The sequence below is a fragment of the Eurosta solidaginis genome, chromosome X (assembly GCF_040869045.1).
Source record: "Eurosta solidaginis isolate ZX-2024a chromosome X, ASM4086904v1, whole genome shotgun sequence".
NCBI lineage: Eukaryota > Metazoa > Arthropoda > Insecta > Diptera > Tephritidae > Eurosta > Eurosta solidaginis.
This window is the reverse complement of record NC_090324.1, coordinates 58,227,980-58,252,400: the sequence shown is the minus strand read 5'-3', so window position 1 is coordinate 58,252,400 and position 24,421 is coordinate 58,227,980. Positions and strand designations below refer to the sequence as shown.

At 45.9% G+C, this 24,421-nt stretch overlaps 1 protein-coding gene and 1 pseudogene across 2 annotated transcripts in view; both read right to left on the bottom strand.

The window, feature by feature from the left end:
- LOC137235468 (uncharacterized) overlaps positions 1 to 24,421 on the bottom strand; it is a 718,941-nt gene that overhangs the window by 437,331 nt on the left and 257,189 nt on the right. The window lies entirely within an intron of this gene.
- LOC137234957 (eukaryotic translation initiation factor 3 subunit I-like) lies at positions 15,890 to 16,671 on the bottom strand (annotated as a pseudogene).

Sequence of the window (24,421 nt, the reverse complement as noted above, 5' to 3'; positions counted from 1 at the left end):
GGCCAACGGTCGTCGTAGCAGCGGCGTGACGGATGCAGCGGCTCAACGGCGGTAGGATGACGAACAGCCAACGGTCGTCGGAGCAGCGGCGTGACGGGTGCAGCGGCTTAACGGCGGTAGGATGGCGAACGGCCAACGGTCGTCGTAGCAGCGGCGGGACGGATACAGCGGCTCAACGGCGGTAGGATGGCGAACGGCCAACGGTCGTCGTAGCAGCGGCGGCACCAGAGGGGCGACGATGCGGCGGCGGGCTACGGAGCGCGTACCAGGGCCGCGGTGAGAGGGGAGATGGGCTGGCGACGGGGTTTACCTGGACAGCGGCTGCGTGTTCCGGGCGGGATAGGATGGGCGCACCAGCGGACTTGTATTGGTCGCTCGGTCGGCTTCGGCAGGATCGGGCTGATCGAACGTCTTCGGCAGGCTCGGTAATCGGCGGGGTCAGTCACCTGCGGGAGAAACTGCGAGGACTCGGTTAGTGCTGGTTTCACCGCTGGACACCCCCGCCTCCCTACTTGCACACTAGTAGAAGGTGCGTAAGGGGGGTGGGGTTGTACCAGCCGAGGCGCCGTGGGTCGACCCGTGGCGGAGGGAAAGTGCACCTTAACGGCACAGCGGTAGCCCCTTGTGCGCACGCATCGGCTCACGGCCGAAACCAGAGCTGCGGAGAGGGGGTCGTGCGGTCGTTCGGGCGGCGAGTCATTCCTTACCAGACCAGGACGACGGAGGGAAGGGTAGTCCGAAGACACCACTCGCGTCATCCTGGTGCAGCAGGGGGTGACTCGCGCCACGGCCGCACTCTCTTCTCCCCAGCTAACTAGAGGGAGTGGTTCCTCCGCTCCGGCCAGCCTACTAAAATCAGAGCTGAGGGGGGAGGGGGTTATTTGGTCATTAAGGCAGCGGGCCGCTCAACACCAGGGTGGGCGACGGAGGGAAGGATAGTCCGAAGACACCACTCGCGTCGTCCAGCCCAGGTGAAGGGTGACTCGCGCCATGACAGCGCCCCTTCCGCTCAGTCCGAGCCGCGGGGGAGGGGGGTCATTTGGTCATTAAGGCAGCGGGCCGCTCAACACCAGGGTGGGCGACGGAGGGAAGGATAGTCCGAAGACACCACTCGCGTCGTCCAACTCTGGTGGAGGGTGACCTGCGCCATGACAGCGCCCCTTCCACTCGGCTAGCTAGCCGGAGTGGCAATTTTGTCTTTAAAAAGAAAACCACTCCCGCTGGCTCACCTGCGAGGACTGAATTGCAAAAATGCAAATTCAATGTTTATATGGGTGGTGCCGCAAACTGGTTGAGAAGTCAACGCACCATTATTGTGCTTTTTCATTCGTTTTCTATCAGTGGTTGTTGACTATGCTATACAAGTGGTTTTTGGCTATGCTATAGAAACTGGTTGAGAAGTCAACGCACCATTATTGTGCTTTTTCATTGGTTTGCTATTAGTGGTTGTTGACTGTGCTATACAAGCATAAGTACAAGTGGTTTATTGTAACGCTACGTTACAGTCCCCCTCCCACTTCGGTTGACGGAAAGCTGCGGTGGGGAAAGATGGATCTCCAGGCATGGCCTAGGTCTTATGCCGGTGTGCATGTGGGCGAAGCACTTTATTTAAAAAAAAAAATTATTTTTTTTTCCAAAAATATACAGAGTCATTCCACTTATATCTAACAGAGTTAATGTTGTAATTGTTCTAACAAATTATTTAAAAAAAAAATGTTCCACTGTTTTGTTTTTTTTTTTTTGTCGGGGTGGAGTCGTACTAAACTGTATCCGTTGTCGTACTTCTCTTGTTCCCTTTTTAATGTTATGTAGATATATATGTATGTATATATTGATTTTGTTTTTTTTTTTTTTTTATAATTCACAATTCATTTCTGTCTTAAGTCTAACAACTTTTTGTAGATGGTATAAAAATATAAAAAAGAAATGCGGCGGCCTCTTCTCTTGATGTCTCATTCGACCTGACCATTCGGTTGATTCCCATCAGCGAACCTTTCGCCCGGTTCTCGCCCATCATCTTCACCTTGACGCGCTGGTTCTTCCAGTAGAATTTCCAGCACTTTTTGCTCAGTTTTTTCGGGATCGGGGTGCCCCTCTTCGTATGACGTTTTCTTCGTTTCGATGTATTCGGTGTCGCCCCGTCCCTGTGGCTCTGGTTGTGGGTCTTCTTTTATGACCATTAGTTGCTCTATTGGTGGCCCATGAAAAATTTGGATTCTCTGAATCTTCGGTTTGTTTGCCGGCCACACTGTTGCCTCAAACGGCGGGCGCCACGGGCGTATCGGTTTCGGTGAGTCCGGTGGTGTGGGTTGCCGCTGTTTTCGACTCATTGTTGGACGGTTTGGTTCCGGCAATGAGTAAGCAAAACGAGGGTTGTTTAGAATTCGTACGGCTTTAAATCTTGCAAGTGCGCGTGTTGTTGCTTTGTTTGCCCCGGGTGGCCTACTTTCACCGTGTTCGTGGAAACATATTCCATCACCAAATATGGGCCGGAAAATTTTGGTGCTAACTTCTGGGCGAATTTGTCGGCCGCGGATGAGAGTGGGTGGTCCCTTTTCATCACCTGCTCGCATATGCGTGGCTTCCATTGCCGTCTGCGTAAGTCGTAGTGTTTTTTCTGTTGCTTTGAAGCTTTGGCTAGGTGCCCTTTTATCTCGTCCCATAACTTGGTGATGGACGGTGGTACGGTTGGTGGCTCTGCTGGTACTGCTCCCTCCGTGCGCACTTGCTGCGGTGCTGTAAGGTCTCTACCGAAGTTGATTTCTGCTGCTGATGCTGTTGTCGATTCGTGGCTAGCCGTGTTTATCGCGAATGCTATTTGCGGGATCTCCTGGTCCCAGGTGCGGTGGTCGTCCTTGCATCGCTGAGCTATCATGGTTTTCACGACTCGGTTGGTTCGCTCGGTGGGGTTTTCGTGCGGGGCGTAAGCTGCCGTAAACTTGTGATCGATGCGGTGGTCATTCAAAAACGCTGCTAATGCTTTCCCGACGAATTGTTTGCCATTGTCGGTGAGGAAGGGTTTCGGGCAGCCAAATCGGTATATGACTCTTTCTTTGAGACCTTTGATTACGCTTGTCGATGTCGCTTGGTGAACTGGGATCAACTCCACCCACTTGAAGAATTTATCCACCATGACGAGGAGACAAGTATTTCCTTGCTTGGAACGGGGCAGTGGTCCCACGAAGTCAGCGGTTACTATTTCCCACGGCCGTGATGATTGCATGGTTGCCATCAATCCTGCTGGGCGTCTTTGCTCGACTTTGTATTCTGCGCATCTGATACACTTCCGTACGTGTTTGAGAACATCGCGGAACATCCCGGGCCAGTAATAGTTCTGTTGTGCTCTCTTAAGCGTCTTCTTCACCCCGAGATGTCCGGCGGCGGCGGCGTCATGGACTTCTTGTAGTACGTCCTTTCGTCGGTCGGCTGGGATGCACAGCTTCCATTGCGGTGACCGCGAGAGTTGATTTCTCTGGGAAATGTGGCGGAAGAGTCAGTTATCGACGATCTGGTAATCTGGATGTGCTTGAGGTTTTTCCGCACCTGTCTTGCTTTCCTCTCGTGCCAGTCGTTTGTTCCGTTGGTTATGGTGTACAAAATGTCGTCATCGGCGTGTTGTAGCGGCCAGCGGGAGAGTGCGTCGGCTACCACGTTCTGTGCTCCTTTTCGGTATTCTATCTCGAAATTATATTGTTGCAATTCCAGTGCCCATCTTGCCAGACGTCCAGAGGGGTTTTGGAGCGAGTGCAGCCATTTTAGTGAGTGGTGGTCGGTGATGACGGTGAAGTGATACCCCTCCAGGTACGGTCTCATCTTACGGATACCCCATAGCACGGCGAGGCATTCCTGTTCGGTGGCCGAGTATCGCTTTTCCAGCTGGGTTAGGCTTCGGCTGGCGTAAGCTACTACGTTCTCGTGGTCGGAATGGCGTTGATAAAGCACGGCGCCCAGGCCCTCTCCGCTCGCGTAGGTCTGGAGAAAAAACGGTCGAGAGAAGTCCGGACAACAAGGTATTGGCGCGCTGGAAAGCTTATCCTTGAGTGCTTTGAAAGCGTGATTTTGTTGCGCCTCCCATTTCCAGACTTGTCCCTTTTTCAGCAGTTGGTTAAGCGGAGCGGCGAGCGTAGAGAAGTCTGCCACGAAGCGGCGGTACCACGACGCGAGTCCAAGAAAACGGCGGAGCTCTTTGAGCGTTTTCGGTGCGGGCATCTCTTGTACAGCGGATACTTTTGCTGGATCGGTGTGAATTCCTTTCGAACTGATGATGTGTCCTAAGTAATGGAGTTGTTGCTGGACGAAGCTGCACTTTTCGAAGTTTACTTGCATCCTGTGTCTTTGTAGGCGCTCGAACACTTCCCTCAAGATCGCCAAGTGTTCTTCGAAGGTATCTCCCAATACGATGATATCGTCCAGGTAGGCGAAAACTTTTGGTTGGAGTTCGGGCCCAAGTATCGAATCCAGAGCGCGTTGAAAGGTAGCCGGAGCAGAGTGTAGGCCAAATGGCATGACTTTCCACTGGAACAATCCCCTGCCAGGAACTGTAAATGCGGTGTATGGGCGAGATGCTCTGGCGAGCGGGATCTGCCAGTAGCCGTTCTTCAAGTCAATAGTAGAGATGAATTTCGCCTCCCTCAGCTGGTCGAGAATGGCTCCAATTTGCGGCGACGGGTAAGCGTCTGGTTCGCTGGCGGCGTTGAGCTGACGGTAATCTATGCACATCCTCCACGTGCCCTGTTTTTTGCGGACTAGCACGATTGGCGAGCTGTAAGCGCTTCTTGATGGTTCTATTCTTCCTCCGGCTAATAACTCGTCTACCTCTTCGTTGATTACTTGTTGCATGGCCGGGTTGCGGGGTAGTATCGTTGCTTCAGCGGTCGGTTGTGTTTGAGACGAATCGTATGCTCGGCTGCAGTGCTCGGTCCGATGATTTCGCCAAACCGCTTTTGGTGATGCGCCAGGAAGTTTCCCAGTTCCGTGCTATGTTCGTCGCTCAGGTGTTCTCGGCTCGTCAATGCACATAGCGTATCCAGTTCGGGTGCTCTCTTGGTCACGGTGGCCTCTAGCGGCTGGCCATCCAGCGTGAGGATGATTCCCCTCTTTCTTAGGAAGTCCATTCCGAGGATTACATGTTTGGCCAAGTTTGGGATAACGGACAGCATCGCGTCTGTGGCTCGTCCTTGATACACAATCCTTGCCGGGTAGGAATTCGAGGTAAAGACACACGTTTGGTTTGCCAGCTGGATACTTCGCTTGTTGGGGCGCGCCTTGATGTTGTTCTTTTCTAGGTGTTTCCGTGCGGTGTCATCTATATAGGATAGGGTGGCGCCGGTGTCCACTAGTGCGCGCACGCTCATGTCCTCGATGACCACTGGTATATAGAATCGGCCATCTACTTGTGTTTTTGCGGTTGATTTGCTGGCGGGTGGTTCTCTCGGCTTCTCTGATCGGACGTACGGTGCTAGGCGGCTTCCTTTAATAGCGTTGCACGGCGTTCGGGTTGCGTTATCGGTAATTGGGCTAGTCGGAGGGCATGGGCAGTCCCTGGAGAGGATGTTGTCTTGGCCACACCGGGAGCAGAACTTCCTCCAGGGGCCCTTACATTGGAAGCGGTGGTGTCCGCGTTCCTTGCAGCGCCAACAGCACTCTTTGCTGTCGTATTCCATAGGTAGGTGGTATAGGCTGTGGGCCACCATTTGTCCCTGTTTCGCTTCCTCACCTCTTAACAGCTCATACTCTTCCGTTAGCTCCAGGACCTCCTCGATCGTCCTAAACTCGCTGCGTTTGACGAAAAGGCGGTATTCCACGCGTAGACCATCATAGATCCGTTTGAGGTGATTCTCTTCGCACATCGTCGGGTGTTGGCGGATCAGCGTTTCCAGTGCGAGGATGTAGTCCTTGGCCTTCTCTCGGCCTTGCTGTTTACGTTGTCGGATGGCCTCTTCCAAATTTCGTATGTGTCGCTTAGGTAGAAAAAAATTTTGCACCTCCCTCCGCAGATCGCTCCAGCGGTGTATGTGTTGCTTACGGACGCGGTACCATTGCAGTGCTTTCCCACGTAGAAGCTCCGGCAGTGTTGGGAGGAGTCGGTCGACGGGGATGCGGTAGCATTCGGCAAGCTCCTCTATCCTCTCAAGAAATTCTTGCAGTGACTCCTCCCCCGAAAAGTGCAAGTCCCAGCGGCGAACGGTATTCATAAGTTCACCGTCGCTCATTTCGTCTCGTTTCGGTAATGCGTTCTCTCCCTTTCCTCCGTGCGGCTGTGGGCTGTGGATCTGGATTGAAGGGATCGGCTTTGTTGTTGGCTGGGGTAGCGTAGCGAACTTCCCCTCTTCCTCGTTCACTTCTCGTTCCAGCTCTTTCAACAGGTCTTCACTGGATTTCCTGGCGCGTTTCGCTCGCACGTAAGTACTCAGGGCGCGACGCATCTCGGCTACGGTTTGGCCTTCCACGTCGATTCGGTGTTCCTTACACTCCTCGATCAGCTTCTCCTTCCTAAGTAGGTAGATCCAATTAAGCGAGTCGGTGTTCAGCAGCGTGCATTCCGGAGCCTGTGTGTGTGTTGTTTCTAGCGATGTGTTCGTTGAACCCGCCCCGGCAGTGTTGGTGGTGGTTGCAGTTGTTTTTCCACGGTCATCTGCGGAGGAGGGTCCCTGCTCGGGCGCCATTTATGAGGTGGGTTTTGTCTAAGGCTGGGGTAACGCTCAGTCAATCCAGAGTCGAGTAAAGGTCCCACAAACCCCTACTGAATAAATACACGATATTTATGTGTTACGAACACACGCACACACGGCTGGAGATATTAGGCGGACAGCAGCTTTCCGTACAAAGTTGGAGGCGGTGGCTAATAGGCGTAGTAGTAGCGGAGAGGTCGGTACGGTTGTTTAGCGGCGGTGCAGTAGCGGGCGGGATGGTACGGTTGTCCGGGAGCAGCGGCGGGATCAGCGCGGCGGCCGGACGGCGGACAGTATTAGCGGACGGATTGGTACAGTAGTATGAGCGCAGTGGCTGGACGGCGGACAGTATTAGCGGAATGATGGGTGTAGCGGTATAGACGAAGTGACGGCACCAGCGTACTGGATGGACGGTGATGCAGCGGCTTAACGGCGGTAGGATGGCGGGCGGCCAACGGTCGTTGTAGCAGCGACGTGACGGGTGCAGCGGCTTAACGGTGGTAGGATGGCGTGCGGCCAACGGTCGTCGTAGCAGCGGCGTGACGGATGCAGCGGCTCAACGGCGGTAGGATGACGAACGGCCAACGGTCGTCGTAGCAGCGGCGTGACGGGTGCAGCGGCTTAACGGCGGTAGGATGGCGAACGGCCAACGTTCGTCGTAGCAGCGGCGTGACGGATGCAGCGGCTCAACGGCGGTAGGATGGCGAACGGCCAACGGTCGTCGTAGCAGCGGCGTGACGGGTGCAGCGGCTTAACGGCGGTAGGATGGCGAACGGCCAACGGTCGTCGTAGCAGCGGCGGGACGGATACAGCGGCTCAACGGCGGTAGGATGGCGAACGGCCAACGGTCGTCGTAGCAGCGGCGGCACCAGAGGGGCGACGATGCGGCGGCGGGCTACGGAGCGCGTACCAGGGCCACGGTGAGAGGGGAGATGGGCTGGCGACGGGGTTTACCTGGACAGCGGCTGCGTGTTCCGGGCGGGATAGGATGGGCGTACCAGCGGACTTGTATTGGTCGCTCGGTCGGCTTCGGCAGGATCGGGCTGATCGAACGTCTTCGGCAGGCTCGGTAATCGGCGGGGTCAGTCACCTGAGGGAGAAACTGCGAGGACTCGGGTTAGTGCTGGTTTCACCGCTGGACACCCCCGCCTCCCTACTTGCACACTAGTAGAAGGTGTGTAAGGGGGGTGGGGTTGTACCAGCCGAGGCGCCGTGGGTCGACCCGTGGCGGAGGGGAAGTGCACCTTAACGGCACAGCGGTAGCCCCTTGTGCGCACGCATCAGCTCACGGCCGAAACCAGAGCTGCGGAGAGGGGGTCGTGCGGTCGTTCGGGCGGCGAGTCATTCCTTACCAGACCAGGATGACGGAGGGAAGGGTAGTCCGAAGACACCACTCGCGTCATCCTGGTGCAGCAGGGGGTGACTCGCGCCACGGCAGAACCCTCTTCTCCCCAGCTAACTAGAGGAAGTGGTCCCTCCGCTCCGGCCAGCCTACTAAAATCAGAGCTGAGGGGGGAGGGGGTTATTTGGTCATTAAGGCAGCGGGCCGCTCAACACCAGGGTGGGCGACGGAGGGAAGATAGTCCGAAGACACCACTCGCGTCGTCCAGCCCAGGTGAAGGGTGACTCGCGCCATGACAGCGCCCCTTCCGCTCAGTCCGAGCCGCGGGGGAGGGGGGTCATTTGGTCATTAAGGCAGCGGGCCGCTCAACACCAGGGTGGGCGACGGAGGGAAGGATAGTCCGAAGACACCACCCGCGTCGTCCAACTCTGGTGGAGGGTGACCTGCGCCATGACAGCGCCCCTTCCACTCGGCTAGCTAGCCGGAGTGGCAATTTTGTCTTTAAGAAGACAACCACTCCCGCTGGCTCACCTGCGAGGACTGAATTGCAAAAATGCAAATTCAATGTTTATATGGGTGGTGCCGCAAACTGGTTGAGAAGTCAACGCACCATTATTGTGCTTTTTCATTCGTTTTCTATCAGTGGTTGTTGACTATGCTATACAAGTGGTTTTTGGCTATGCTATAGAAACTGGTTGAGAAGTCAACGCACCATTATTGTGCTTTTTCATTGGTTTGCTATTAGTGGTTGTTGACTATGCTATACAAGCATAAGTACAAGTGGTTTATTGTAACGCTACGTTACAGTGTTTTATGGCTACGTGTTTGTTCCCTGTGCCTGGGAATTCGTTTTGCCGTTTGTATATCAGCTTTAAAGGTTCAAATATCTCGTCGGAGCTGGTACGTACATACATCCTATTTTATATGTAGAGATTACTAAATCTACAAAAAAAAAATTAAAAATAGATGTGCAAAGAATTCGCAATAGTTTTTTCCTTCGACTATTAGAGAATACTTTCGACTATAACATATGTAAAATTTAGCCCGGATGTCAGCGGATGTATGTAACTTTGTTGTCCCTAAAGTTAAAAATATAGAGAAAAAATACCTTTTCTTCTTAATAACGGAATGTTAAATATATTTAAAATACTCTAATTGCGAAATAATTACTATAAAAAATTTACTTATCTTATAGCTTAGAATCCATCAAAAAAATTATATAAAAGTTTTCACTTAAAATAAATATGAAGCTTAATATTCAACAAGAATTTTGCAAATTAATCAATGCATTTTACGGCCACTCATGCCTTCTTACTTCAATTACTCAATATACGAGCAAAAATATCAAAAAAAAAGCAAAAATCCCGTTATTTTGTTTGTTTTCTTTCATTTCCCATTACACTTTTCTTGGAATAAGAACTTTTTTTTGTATAGCTAGCTTTTTCTACACGAAACACTGTGCGTCGTCGGTACGTTGCGATCGCGACTCTGGAATCCCATCCCGGAATATGAAATAGTACGGTTGATAAAAGGGAACTTGCGCGAGTCCCTGGCCAAAATGGTTTACCTGATTTCCGCGTACTCACTGGACCAGTTAAGCATGGAGTGTAAAGAGGTTGAACGGGTTTTTCCGCGTCGCGAGCGTATGCCAGCGAATGTATTTACGACAGGGACAAAGCGCGTCGATGAGGTTAGCCAGGTACAAGAACAAGAGTATTTCACTACCGGTGATGAGGGTCAAGTCGCCGTGGAGGAAATGCATCATTCGTCAAGAAAGCAGGGTGTGGTTCAGAGAAAAGTGTCGTGTTGGAAATGTGGTGCGGATGGGCACTTTTTCTCCGAGTGTATGTCTCTACAGCGTCGAGTTTTTTGTTATAAATGCGGGAAGCGAGACGTGATTATCCCCAAGTGTCCGTCGTGTAATCCTTTGGGAAACATGTCACGGAGCGCGGTTGCGACGGAGGAATCGCGCTGCACCCAAACCCTGTCAAAATAGATGCGGCTACGAACACGCCCCTCGACAAGGAGTGTGCATTAACAAATGAAAAAGAAATTTCTATTTTTAAAAACACTACGACAGATAGGCAACCGAAGGCGCCTAAGGAAAGTACGCCATCCCACGAGGAACGGTACAGAAAATATATTGAAACTCGGGAAAGAATCTTTGCAGAGAGTATAGTGATGGGATGTCGGGCAGTGTCGCGAAGAGTTCAGAAGGCGAGGCATTGATTTCGTCAACGAAAAATACTCCGGCAAAAAGTAATAGCTTCGGTCAAGAAGAATAGTAGCGTTGATGCGCGGCTGTTCGCAGAGATTGAAATCTTGGGGTTACAAACATGCGGCTTATTAGATACCGGCGCGTCCGTAAGTATTTTAGGCCGGGGGTGTGGGGAGTTCGTTGACGAAATAGCTGTGCTGATCGAGCGGTATGTGTCCTCCGTCAAAACGGCAGGCGGTCGGAGGCACAATATACTTAGCAAGATCACGGTACCCATAAGATTCGATAGTTTAGTACACAAAATCACATTTTATATGCCCCTAACTGGAGCAAAATATTTACCTTGGCGTGGACTTTTGGCGTACATTGCAGTTGGCCCCGGAGGTAATAGCTGCCGATGAAATCGATCTTAACAAGATAGAAGAGGAAATGGTGTCTGAAGAAGATCGAAATAAGAAACGCGTATTACACAGCCTTACAGCTGAGCAAAAACAACGCTTAGACGAAGTTGTTAGTGATTTCAGGATGTATGAGAAGCATGGGTTAGGGCGTACCAACATAGAAAAACATGTCATCAAGCTGGTCGACGACGCGGTGCCAATCAAGGAGCGGCACTATCCTCTATCCCCAGCCATGCAGGAAATCGTATATGAAGAAGTAGACAAGATGCTGAAGCTGGGGGTGATAGAGGAAAGTGAAAGCCCTTGGTGTAACCGCACGACAGTAGTACGTAAACCCGGTAGAAATCGGTTTTGCTTAGATGCACGCAAATTAAATGGAGTCACGGTGAAGGATGCGTATCCCAACAAAACATCGAGGGCATTCTAAGTCGCCTCGATGACACACACTTTATAAGTAGTGTCGATTTAAAGTTCGCCTTTTGGCAAATCGAACTTGATGACAGTAGTAAGGCATACACAGCATTCACCGTGCCCGGACGCCCTCTCTATCAATTTGTTACAATACCGTTTGGGTTGTGTAACGCAGCCCAAAGATTATGCCGTTTAATGGACCGTGTCATTCCACAAAAGCTCAAATCTAACGTTTTTATATACCTAGATGACTTATTAATCATCGCACCCGATTTTGAATCACATCTGCGAATCCTACAAGAGGTCGTTATATGTCTAAGAGACGCGAATTTAACGATAGGGTTAGGCAAATCCAAATTTTGTTTTAAGGAGTTGCCCTATTTGGGTTATATAGTAGGAAGTGGGATGTTAAAGACAGACCCCGAAAAAATTAAAGCAATTCAGGACATTCCTATTCCCAAGTCAGGCAAGTAAGTACGTAGTTTCCTTGGCACCGCCGGTTGGTATAGGCGATTCATAAAAGATTTCGCCACTATGGCAGCGCCTCTAACCGACTCTTTAAAAAAGGGAAGTAAATTTGAAATATCTACCGAAGCTCTGGAAGCAATCACTGATTTAAAGAAAGCTCTGACGAGTGCTTCGGTCCTTAAGCACCCGGATTTTTCGAAGCGATTTTGGGTGCAGTGCGATGCATCTGACTATGGCCTGGGTGATGTACTATACCAGAAGGAAAGCGATTGCGCAGAAAAGCCAATCGCGTACTTTCGAAAAAGTTAACGAGTGCCAAAGGAAGTACAGCACGACAGAGAAGGAATGCCTCGCGGCTGTGATGGCGGTAAAGAAATTTCGTCCCTATATTGACCTGATGCCTTTTACGGTAGTGACGGACCACGCTAGTTTAAAGTGGTTAATGTCTTTGAGAGACTTAAATGGGAGATTAGCTAGGTGGTCACTACAACTACAAGCGTTTAACTTTGTATTCGAACATCGGAAAGGCTCACACAATGTTGTGGCTGACACCCTGTCGCGTTGCATTGAGGAAACTTACACTTCACCCATCGCAAATATGGAAACAGTGGAGTTCGAATCGAAGGAGAACAAAGATTTAATAAAGACTGTAGAAGACAATAAGGAATGGCCTCCTGATCTCAAGGTAGAAGACGGGATGGTATTTAAAAAATTTGTATCTAAAGACATGGAATTTGAGGAAAATGAATGAAAATTATGGGTCCCTGAAACTTTGACTTCGACTCTTCTCGAAAAGTCACATTGTCCAGAGATAGCTGCGCATGGTGGCATGACCAAAACGTTACACCGCCTACGGCTGGGGGTATTATTGGCCGAATAAGGTGGTACAGGTGCGAAATTTTGTGAGGGACTGTCAGACCTGCAAGGAAACAAAACCAGCGAATGCGGTTTTAAAACAGGGAATAGGTAATGAGGTAGTTACGATCCGCCCATTTCAGAAAATATACATCGATTTTCTGGGAAATACCCTAGATCTAAACGCGGAAACTGTTTCATATTCATTGTGGTCGATCATTTTTCTAAATTTATATTTCTAAAAGCCATGCGCGAAGCTATAGCCGGAAATGTGGTTAAGTTCATCACAGATGAAATTTTCGATAAATTTGGGGTACCGGAAGTTATCCATTCCGACAATGGAAAACAGTTTACTTCGAGTCAATTCTCTGAACTGTTAGGGGCCTATGGGGTTAAGCACCTGAAGACAGCTTTCTATGCTCCCCAATCCAATCCAGCCGAACGCGCTAACCAATCCGTACTAGCAGCCATCAGATCGTAACTTGAAAACGATCATCGTGACTGGGATTTATATCTCCAGAAATAGAATGCTCCCTTCGCAGCGCGGTGCACTCTGCAACAGGAGTGTCACCTTATTTTTCATTGTTCGGATTTAACATGTTTACGACCGGATCAGATTATGCACTAGCACGGAAATTAGATAGTCTCTCTGACAACGAAATGTTCACCCTAGATCACAGTGATAGACTGAGGATAATGCGTGAGAAAATAAGAGAAAATCTACATGAAGCATATGAGACGAACGCGTCTCGCTACAACAAAAGAATACGCGAAATACGCTTCATACCCGGACAAGAAGTATATAAACGCAACTTCGTGCTTAGCGACTTCAAGCAAAACATCAATTCGAAGGTTTGCAGAAAATTTACTAAATATCGCTTTTCAAAGGTGTTGGTGAACAACATGTATCTTCTTGAGTCTTTGGCAGGGAAAACCCTAGGTGCTTGGCATGCCAAAAATATCAAACAATAACCTAACCGTTACCTGAGATGTTTCTTTCCGTCGATGAGGGTGAAGTCGGCGGGGAGACAGCATACAGGGAGTATCAGTACCGGGTTCACCTACAAAGAACACCTAAAGTAAAAAAATCTTATATGCAAACAAATTATGGCAAAAAATTCCCGCAAGTAGTCATATATCAATCGATTCAACACATCCCCGGCTGAGCTCTCGTGTCAGGAGACAATGTCAGGGTGGGTGTTCCCTACGTTTGGGCGTCTGCAAGATATACGCTACCTTGGACCGCTCGTGATGCATTGGGTGGGGTGGCCGTCATGGAAAAACACCAGGTTGATGTTGTTGTGTTATGAATTCATATTTATATGGAATGACTCTCTACAATACAATAAAACTCTGTCTTACTTCTATATGTCAAATAATAAATATATCCTTTACTTTCGGTTGAATTACAATTGAACTAAGTTGCTACTATTTTCACACGCTGCGAATATCGGTTTGTATATAACACATCAATAGGTTATGGGCCTTAAGTCTCGCGGGTGAATTGTAGAATTGTTAATTCTTGAAGTCATTCTTGAAAAAAGTACACTTTGGTTGTCTCAAGATAAAAATATTGTGTTCCGAAAAACATAATGCAGGCGAATAATATTGGTTTCTCATTCGAACGTCTAAAAGGGCGTGAAAACTTCGATGTATGGAAACTCCACGCTAAATCTTATCTAGTGATTAAAGATTGCTGGGACGTGTTACAATCGGGGTTAAAGGCTGATGCCGCACAAAAATATGTACAAGCAGATGGACGCGCTATTGCCGAAATCACTCTAATGGTTGAGCCCATACACTTTTCACACATTGCAACTGCTAAAACAGTAAAAGAGGCTTGGGAAGCCTTGATTTCAGCATACGAAGACTCCGTTGTAACGCGCAGAGTCGGACTACTTAAACAACTCGTCCAATGTAGACTCTCTGATTTCTCGTCGATGCAGGAATATTTAAATTCTTTAGTGATGACGTCATTAAAAGTGCAAAATGCTGGACTGAAAATTGATGAAGAGGTGACTGCATCACTGATACTAGCAGGCCTGCCGGATGACTTTCGTGCTTTGGTTTTAGCTATCGAGAACTCTAATCAAAAGCTTACAATTGATAGTGTCAAAACGCTTTTATTGCAAGAGGCAAAATTTGATAGACAAGAGTCTGAAAATGCGCTTTACACAAAGAATAAAAAGAAAACAACTAAATTTCTTAAATGTCACAATTGCAAAGAAGAAGGTCACTTTGCAAGAAAGTGCCCCAATAAAAGAAGAGGTGGCAATACTCACACAAAAGGTGAGAAAATTCTATTTGCTTCTTTGCTTTCGCATGACAGCCGCACAGCTGATTGGTATATTGATTCTGGCGCAACCGCACATATGACGCAAAATAAAAACATTATTTTGAATGAAAAACAGTCAATTGATAAAAACATTATTGTAGCGAACAATAAAACCATTCCAGTAGTGTCAAGTGGTAATGTAAAATTGTGTTTATCATCTCGATACGATGCTGTGCTTAAAGCAGGTTACGCTCCTGAGTTGTGCGCAAATTTATTGTCCGTGCGCGAAATAACCAAAAACGGGAATAAGCTAATATTCAATAAAGATTATTGCAGAGCAATTTGATAGCCACCGCGGCCGCTGTAAATGATCTATACAAATTAAACATTCAGTGTGAAAAAAGTGCTTTTCTGGCCAGCAATAACTTTGATTTGTGGCACCGCAGAACGGGCCACATGTGCACTGAAAAGTTAAGAAAAATTAAAGATTCGTGTAGTGGTGTTGATTTTGGTAAAATTGGAAATGAGCAATGCGTCGTATGCATTAAAGGTAAGCAAACTCGTGCGCCTTTCAAAGAAATTGGTACGCGTGCTAACAACCTGCTTGATCTGATCCATTCAGACGTCGTCGGTCCATTTCCAACTAAATCTCACTCGGGCCATAGATTTTTTGTGACCTTCGTGGATGATTATTCTCGAAAATTTACGCAATATGGCTTCAAAGATTTCATCAGGAATTGGAGGATACCGAAAAACCACTAGTACTTTACTGCGACAATAAAAGTGCAATACAAATCGCAACTTATAATTCATACTCGCCCCGTACGAAACACGTAGATATCAAAGGCCAGTTCATTCGACAACATCTACAAAATGGAAAGATCATCCTCCGCTATATCTCGACAAACGACATGGTAGCTAATATTCTAGCGAAAGGAGTATTTAAGGGAAAGCATACATATCTCTCAGAGGCTATTGGTATCAAGTCTATAAAATTTTAAATCATAAACTACTTATATATGTATATATTTAGTTATAAACCTCTTTGTATACATTATTTAAGAACGTCATTCAGGAAAGGTGTTATGAATTCATATTTATATGGAATGACCCTCTGCAATACAATACAACTTTGTCTTACTTCTATATGTCAAATAATAAATATATCCTTCACTTCCGGTTGAATTACAATTGAACTAAGTTGCTACTATTTTCACACGCTGCGAATATCGGTTTGTATATAACACATCAACATGTTGTCACCTCCATGGCGTCTTGTCCACCACCCAAGACAACATGGTCCATAATTGAGCTGATTGCAGCCGAGTTGACAGGCCATTCTGTTTTAAGGGTCTTCAGACACATCAGTGATTCCAAGTCAAATATCTTCGCTGCTGCATCTTTGGATGCAGTCACAAACAGAATACCATCTTTATTTATCTGCATATCGTTTTTAACAGCCGTATGATCCTTCACTGAATTAACCTCACCACCACCCTCCCGTATATCCCAAACAGAAATTTGGCCATTTTCGTGCCCTATGATTATTGTTTCATCCAAGAGTCCCCACAGCATAGATGTGGTTGTAGATGCCAGCATTGGCATACGTAGCAATGGGCTTTGCTCGGCAGTGCTTTCATGTGCTGAGCGTGCATCAATCGCGAACCGTTCTGGATTTTGTCCCATATCTTTATCCATGGAGTGGGCCGCTTGTTTGCCAGAGTGACTGAAGCCGCATGTTCGCGACGACGACTTTGTAGGTAGGGGTGCAATTGCAACGCCATGTTCTGCAACCCGTATTTTGTTGTCATATCGCCTGCGCCCGATATAGGTTTCATCGTAGTCCAATCAACATCTGGGCACCATGCCGCTCCCTGATGCCCATCGTAAGCACCAAGACGCTCGTCATTTGGCGAGTGCAAAAAATCTGGCTTTTGATCTTTTGAGCATGAAAATGGTAGATCGGCCTCACGATTGGGTTTGATTTGAGTTATGGAGCGCTCATGACTTTGCAGCATTAATGATCGCATTGTGCATTATTATCTTATATATTTTGTGTGGGCTTTGTGTTCTTTTAATGCCGGTCTGCGCCGTGAAATGTCAAAACAAATGACAGCAACAACTTTCTCACCACAGGTAAGTTAAAAGCTCTATGTCAGAAAGTTGCTATATGACGAAATGTAGGTACGGTGGGCTAGAGCTTAGGAAAAGGATGGATATAGGGAGACATGGTCGTTGTTGGCTGGAAGTAAAACCATAGAAACGCCAACTAGAAACGGTGTTGCTGTTTAGCTATTGCCTATATAAAAGGGTTAGTTACCATTAAAAGGATAGAATAGCTGTGTCATTAAAGTGGAGTATGTCGACTGTGCGCAGGATCGCGTAAACGTTTTATTAACTTATCTATCTATATATATATATATATACATATATCCCTGGCGCAAGGTCCAGTAAGGACAAAATCGTACTTACTTACTTACTTAATTTGCGCTTAACCGTCTAAACGGTTATGGCCGTCCAACAAGGCGCGCCAGTCGCTCTTTCACTCCGCCATCCGGCGCCAATTGGTCACACCAAGGGAGTCTAAATCGTTTTCCACATGGTCCTTCCAACTGAGTGGGGCCGCTCTCTTCCTCTACTTCCATAGGCGGGTTCTTGGCCGGAGCATCATCTTTCATTCGCATAACATGGCCTAGCCAGCGCAGCCGCTGCGTTTTAATTCGCTGGACTATGTTGATGTCTGCGTATAGCTCGTACAGCTCATCATTAAATCTTCTTCGGTACTCATCATCGCCAACGCGTAGAGGTCCATAAATCTTTCGAAGAACTTTTCTCTCGAACACTCCCAAAGCCGCTTCATCTTCTGTTGTCATGGTCCATGCTTCTGCCCCATATAGCAGGACGGGTACGAGAAGTGACTTGTAGAGTATGGTTTTCGTTCGCCGAGAGACGAATTTACTTTTCAATTGCCTACTTGGTCCAAAGTAGCATTTATTGGCAAGATTGATTCTTCGCTGGATTTCAGTGCTGATGTTGTTGCTAGTGTTGATGCTGGTTCCCAAATAAACGAAGTCTTTTACTATTTCGAAATTATGGCCGCCAACAGTAGCGTGGTTGCCAAGGCGTGTATGCGCTGACTCTTTGCTGGATGACAGCAGGTCTTCGTTTTGTCCTCATTCACTATCAAACACATCTTTACCGCTTCTTTTTCCAGTTTGGAGTAAGCAGAACTAACAGCGCGGTGTTTAGGCCGATGATGATATCAATGTCATCAGCATATTCCAGTAATTTCACGCTTTTATAGTATATTGTTCCAGTGCGGTTAAGTTCTGCAGCTAGTATAATTTTCTCCAGCATCAAATTAAAGAAATCGCACGATAGGGGGTCACCCTGTCTAAAACCTCGTTTAGTTTCGATCGGTTCAGAGAGATCCTTCACAATTCTGACTGAGCTGATGGTGTTGATGAACGTTATTTTGCACAGCCGTATAAGTTTTGCAGGGAAACCAAATTCAGACATAGCGGCATATAGGCAGCTCCTTTTCGTGCTGTCGAAGGCGGCTTTAAAGTCGACGAAGGGGTGATGTGTTTCGATTCTCCTTTCACGGGTTTTTTCCAAGATTTGTCCTACGGCCTTTTTGTTTTTCAATCTGGTGATTGCTATTCTAACTTCGTCATAATCGGGCGGGGGGGACATATATTCCATCATCATCGATTGCGGGATCGGGTTCTTCATCTCTGCGCGCTGAATTGCTGCCTCCATTTAGGAGAGCAGAGAAGTGTTCCCTCCATAATCTAATCACTCTATGGCCATCAGTTACAAGGTCGCCGTTTTCGTTCCTACAGGAGTTTGCCCCGATCTTAAAACCTTCCCTCTGTCGCCGTATTTTTTGGTAAAATTTTCGGGCGTTATTCCTGGTGGCTAGCAGCTCAAGCTCCTCGCACTCACGCCTTTCTGCTTCTGCTTTTTTCTTCTTGGAAAGGTGTCTCGCTTCCTTTCCAACTCAAGATAGCGTTCACACACTCCTCTTGTTGCGCTTGCTTTTAACGTCACCCTGTAGGCAGCGTCTTTTCTTTCGGTTGCAACGCGGCATTCTTCATCGTACCAGTTGTTTTTTCGTGGCCGCCTGTAACCAATTTTTTACTCGGCGGCATTACGAAGGCTTTGGAGATATACTCCCACTGCTCCTGTATTTCTTCAGGAGTAGTTGTGCTCTCAGAGAGCAGGTGTGAGAGTCGAATTGCGAAATCATTGGCAGTCTGTTGTGATTGAAGCTTTCCGACGTCTACCTTCCCTTGTGTTTTTTGTTCCTTGGTTTTAGCCGCGTTGAGGCGGGTGCGTATTTTGGCTGCAACGAGATAATGGTCCGAGTCGATGTTAGGTCCTCGGATCGTGAGCACATCTAAAACACTGGAGGCATGCCATCCGTCTATCACAACGTAATCGATCTGATTGCGAGTATTTCGATCAGGAGACAGCCATGTAGCTTGATGTATATTTTTATGTATGAACCTCGTGCTGGATATGACCAGGTTTCGAGCACCAGCAAAGTCAATCAGCCTCAGTCCGTTAGGAGAAGTTTAATTGTGTAGGCTGAACTTTCCGACTGTAGGGCCAAAAACACCTTCTTTGCCCACCCTGGCGTTAAAGTCACCAAGCACGACCTTTATATCGTGACGGTGCAGCGCTCGTATGTGCGTTCTAATCTTTCATAAAAGGTGTCTTTCACCTCATCGTCTTTCTCCTCTGTCGGCGCATGGGCGCAGATGAATGATATATTAAACAATTTTGCTTTTATTCGGGTAGCGGCGAGACGCTCGTTCACAGGCGTGAACGCCAGTACTTGGCGACAAAGTCTCTCTCCCACCACGAATCCGACGCCGAAACTGCGCTTATTCGTATGGCCACTCCAATAAATAAAAAATAAATGTAAGGCGCGATAACCTCCGAAGAGAACTAAGCCGAGCTTCTCTTCCAATTTGTGTTGTGCTCCTCTTGAGTTTCTTTACAAATTGGCCGGACGGGACCTACATGTTTTGTGCCGACTCCGAACGGCATCTGCAAGGCAGATGAGTTTTCAGTGAGAGCTTTTCTTGGCAGAAATACACCCGGAGCGCTTGCCAAACACTGCCGAGGAGCGACCCCGCTTAGAAAAATTTTCTTCTAATTGAAAAACCTTATTTCTAAAATTTTGATGTTGCTTTGCCCGGGGTGCGAACCCAGGGCATACGGTGTGATAGGCGGAGCACGCTACCATCTCACCACGGTGGCCACTCCAATATATGTAACAATTTTTGATCTTCTTTCTTCCTTGCTTCGTCCAACGCATTTCTTGGATGGTGGTGATGTCAGATTTTGCTTTGACGAGGGCACCAACCAGCCGGGCATCTGCACCAATCCCATTCAGGGAGCGGACGTTCCAGGTTCACGCCCTCAATTCATTGTCCTTCAAACGTTTGCCATGGTCGTCATCAATAGAGAGTGTATTTATCCGAGGCTTTTTGTTATATTTCATTGGAGTATGGTTTTACGTGGCGGGTCCCAAGCCCAGCGCACAACCCGCACAGCGGGGGTGTAAATAGGGTGTAAATATTACTTGCACGTTTATATAGCGAGCCGCTTGCTCCAGGACAGACGCCCGCTTGCAGCCGCACCTAGAGGTGTACAGACGCTGCCGATGAGATCTCCCACGGCTAGCCCTTAAACCGATTATGTCAGAGTGGCCTAGCCAGGTAGTCGCCTTCTCACATTAGCTCACCGCTAAACGGATGTTTAGCGGCTACCCAGAGGATACTTGGCCGCCAACGACCGGCAAACCGCATGCAAAAGAATCGCTCTGACCACTCCCAGGTGAACGGCGGTCAGAAGCTTTCCCCACTTTCGTGGACTTCTACACACGGCTCCACCCTCCACAAGGACAAAATCCTACAGTTTTTTTTTTTTTGGTGTTCAAAATTTATGTGCGGCGGGGCAAAACGCCCATAAAGAAACCCGCGTTCGTCCGGAAAAAAGCAATTTTCAAGGCCAAAGGCCTAGAATTCCAGGCGGCACAAAAACTACATAGCTTTTGGCTAACGCGCATGATGGATGTGGAATAGCAGTTGTACGCAGAGACAGCAGTTAAACCTTGGTAAGTCGGTGGATTTAAATTTTTTTAGACCTATTTTCCTTTCTTTTTTTTGCGCCTTTTTTTTGGTAAGATTTTTTTTGGATAATTTTATTAGTTGCCGGGGTTACTAAACTCCCAACAAACAATTTAATTTAATGTCGAGTCGATATGCCCTTGAGATCAAATTCCTTCCTCAAATCTTTAACGTTATTTCTCTACATCATCGCAAAGGCTATTCTCTATTTGGGTTCGAAGGCCATTATTTTTCTTTGCTGGTATTCATTTTTGTACTTGGGGTATACTTGTTTTGATATGCAGTTGTTCGAATAACAATTGTACATATTTTTTTTTTTTTTGCAATAAAAATGAACGAAATATAATTATATATATGTGTTACATATACGTGGAAGTGCGGTCAGAAAGTTGTTCAAAATTCCTCAACTTTACCTCAAATACCGCGTAAGGTGATAACTTACGTTCGAGAATAAACTTGGCTGTGTTTGTTGGGTTTCTTCACATATTAATGAGTCAATTGCACCCTTGAAGACTACGCGAGGTGCATGAACTCCAAACGGGCGCAAAAGCACCAGCCTTTTTGTAACCAGTGTACAATATAGTTTCTATCTGTTAGTTGAACACCACCCCGTCAATAAACAAAAGCTTTTGCTCTGCGCCAGGGAAATTTTTTTCGGAAACCTACCACAATCACTTTTCATCAGCATGCAGGCGTACAACAGTGCCTCTAAAACCACATGGGGTGAAGACAGCAAAATTCTTGTAAAAAAGCTTTTGGTTAATGTAACCCAACAAGCAAATGAAAGCAGTTTCTTTTAAGATAAAAAAAAAATATATATATATATATATGTATACGTATTGTATAAATTGATTTTGTAATTTTTGGTATTTGATGTCAAATTGGTGATAGTCGGGTACACGAAATCACCAAACCAGGGTGCCAAGACCGCAATAGTTTCCTGATTGCTGAAATATCCAGCTGCCCCAAATATCCGTTTTCCACCGAAGAGAGCTCTTTTAGGTAGGCTGTAGGATTTAGGTGTTTCATTAAAAGTAATGCTCATCTTGAGCCAGGCGAAGGGTTTGGTTTTTTTTTGTGCTGACACAGAAGAAAAGAGAAAATTAAAATATTTTATATACATTTTTTTTTTTTGTATGGTATAATTTTTTTTGCTTTGACAGAACTCATGATGAATAAATCACTTAAAGAGAATCCTTTGTGTGTTATACGTTGCGTGTGTTATACGTAGGCATTCGAGATTAAATATAAATGGCTGTGTAATTTATAATTGTAAAGAGGTAAATCTGTTAAGCATGCTTCTTGTTGTATTAAAATACTTGTTTGAAGCATGAAAAGAAATTGGAATATGGTTTGCAGATTTAATCGGTTGGGGATGGGGATGATGGCAAAAGGGTAGGTAGTGTGGAATCGCGAGGAGCAAAGGTAAGAAAGGGGACCTGCTGAACTACGAAATAAACGAGCGGTCCGAGGCAGGGTGGGCTTCTGGTGGGATGTGTGGAGACGTATGAGAATGATGATTGTAACATCCGCCTCGCATCAATGTGGCAAAAGGATTGAGGATCCCGCTTTTAAACTGAGCTAGCTGAGGGAAAATCCACATTGATCGCGCAAAGGGGCGGATGCACTTTCAAGGTGTACGTTACACCTTATATGAATTGTCAGCAAAATTCTTATGTAATCCATTGAATGAATATATAAATGGTTCTGATAGACATGATCTAAATTCATTTATCATAGAATAAAAAAATATTCGATGATCATCATCAATTAAGTCACCATATTTTGATAAAAACGTTTCTAAATATATATATATATATATATGGTATGTATTTTGTGGTTTGTTGATATAGATCGCACAATTTCACATTACTAGTAGAGCAACATAAATTGTAATTCAGTATCAAACAGGTGGCACAATAAAAAAGAAGAAAATGTCTTTCCCGCAATATTTAGAAACGTTTTTATCAAAATATGGCTACTTAATTGATGATGATCATCGAAGATATATATATATATATATATACCGACACAGACACATTCATCCATATACATACATTTAGTAAGATAAGAGCTACTTGTCTCAATGTATATAAATTGGTCATCTTTTCGGTAAAAAATGTAGTAAATTGTTTAAAGCCGCTCTGCAATCATCTATAAGGATTTTCAACTGGGTTTAATCAGGATCACTTCTAATAAACAGTAATAAACTATATACTTATACATCGTCACATCTCTAACACCGCTGCTGATTATAGTCATATTCCACATTATGAATCAAGCTCTTAAGGATTTAAAATCAATTCATATTCCACATTATGAATCAAGCTCTTAAGGATTTAAAATCAATTTCAAAGGAAAAATTTCAAAAACCAATACTGAAGGCGATTGATGTACCAATTAATAAAATATTAAAAATAGTAAAAGCCATAAGAATGAGGACAAAGTTTGGGGAGAAGCTAATGATAGAACTGGATGATAATGTTCTTTTTCTTCCGGATTCCCACAACTCCTTAGAAGATTCAACTATTGACACAATAAATAAGAATACATTTTATATAGGACTGATTAAACCTGGTGAAAAATATAATTCACCATTATTTTAATTTCATACAGAATAAAATATTTTGAATTATTATATTTAATAGTACCTTACTGTAATATATTTAAGAATAAAATAAACAATTTATATTTTATATTTCACATAATTTATTTTTATTAAGTAAAAATTTTAAACATAATTGTCCACATATTGTTTCTGATCATAATTGTAATGTATTGGTGACTTCAGACAATTAATCAGTTCAATCGGTGGCTGAAAATTTCCAAAACTTTCAAAATATTCTTTATAATTTTTGTTTTTATAGTATGCTACCCAATGAGTGCCAGGACCATCAGCATCGTCTAAATTAAGAATTCCACATTCTTGAGCATTCGGTTTATTCGGTAAGGAATTTCGCATAAAAATTCCTCTATTAGGACGGCTAGCCTCAGCCAATTGCTCCTTTCCATTCCTGATATAATTCAAAACTTTTGCTATAGCTGATCCACCAGATGCTATACCACTAAGTGCACCCCACGCTGTTAAAGTTGGAAGTAGTGGTAAAATTCTACCAATTTTTGGGACTGGAATTATTCTCGGTATACTACTTTCTTTATTTTTAAAGCTAGACTCTATAGCATTCTTAGAAATGTTATAGGCCTCATTAAATGACTGCAGATTCTCTGTGGTAAGTATGTTGATACCTTTTTTAACTGCCATCAAAAATTTTTTATTAGATGATACTTTACGAGTTTTCATCTTATTCCGTTTTTTACATTTAGATGTATTTCTCTTCTTATTTTTTAAACCCGTTCCCAATTTGAGTTTTGCTTTCATTGCATTTGTAACGAAAGGTTATAATGAGTATTTTAAAAGGGAGTGGGCCTTAGTTCTATAGGTGGACGCCTTTTCGAGATATCGCCATAAAGGTGGACCAGGGGTGACTCTATAATGTGTTTGTACGATATGGGTATCATATTAAAGGTATTAATGAGGGTTTTAAAAGGGAGTGGTGGTAGTTGTATATGTGAAGGCGTTTTCGAGATATCGACCAAAATGTGGACCAGGGTGACCCAGACCATCATCTGTCGGGTA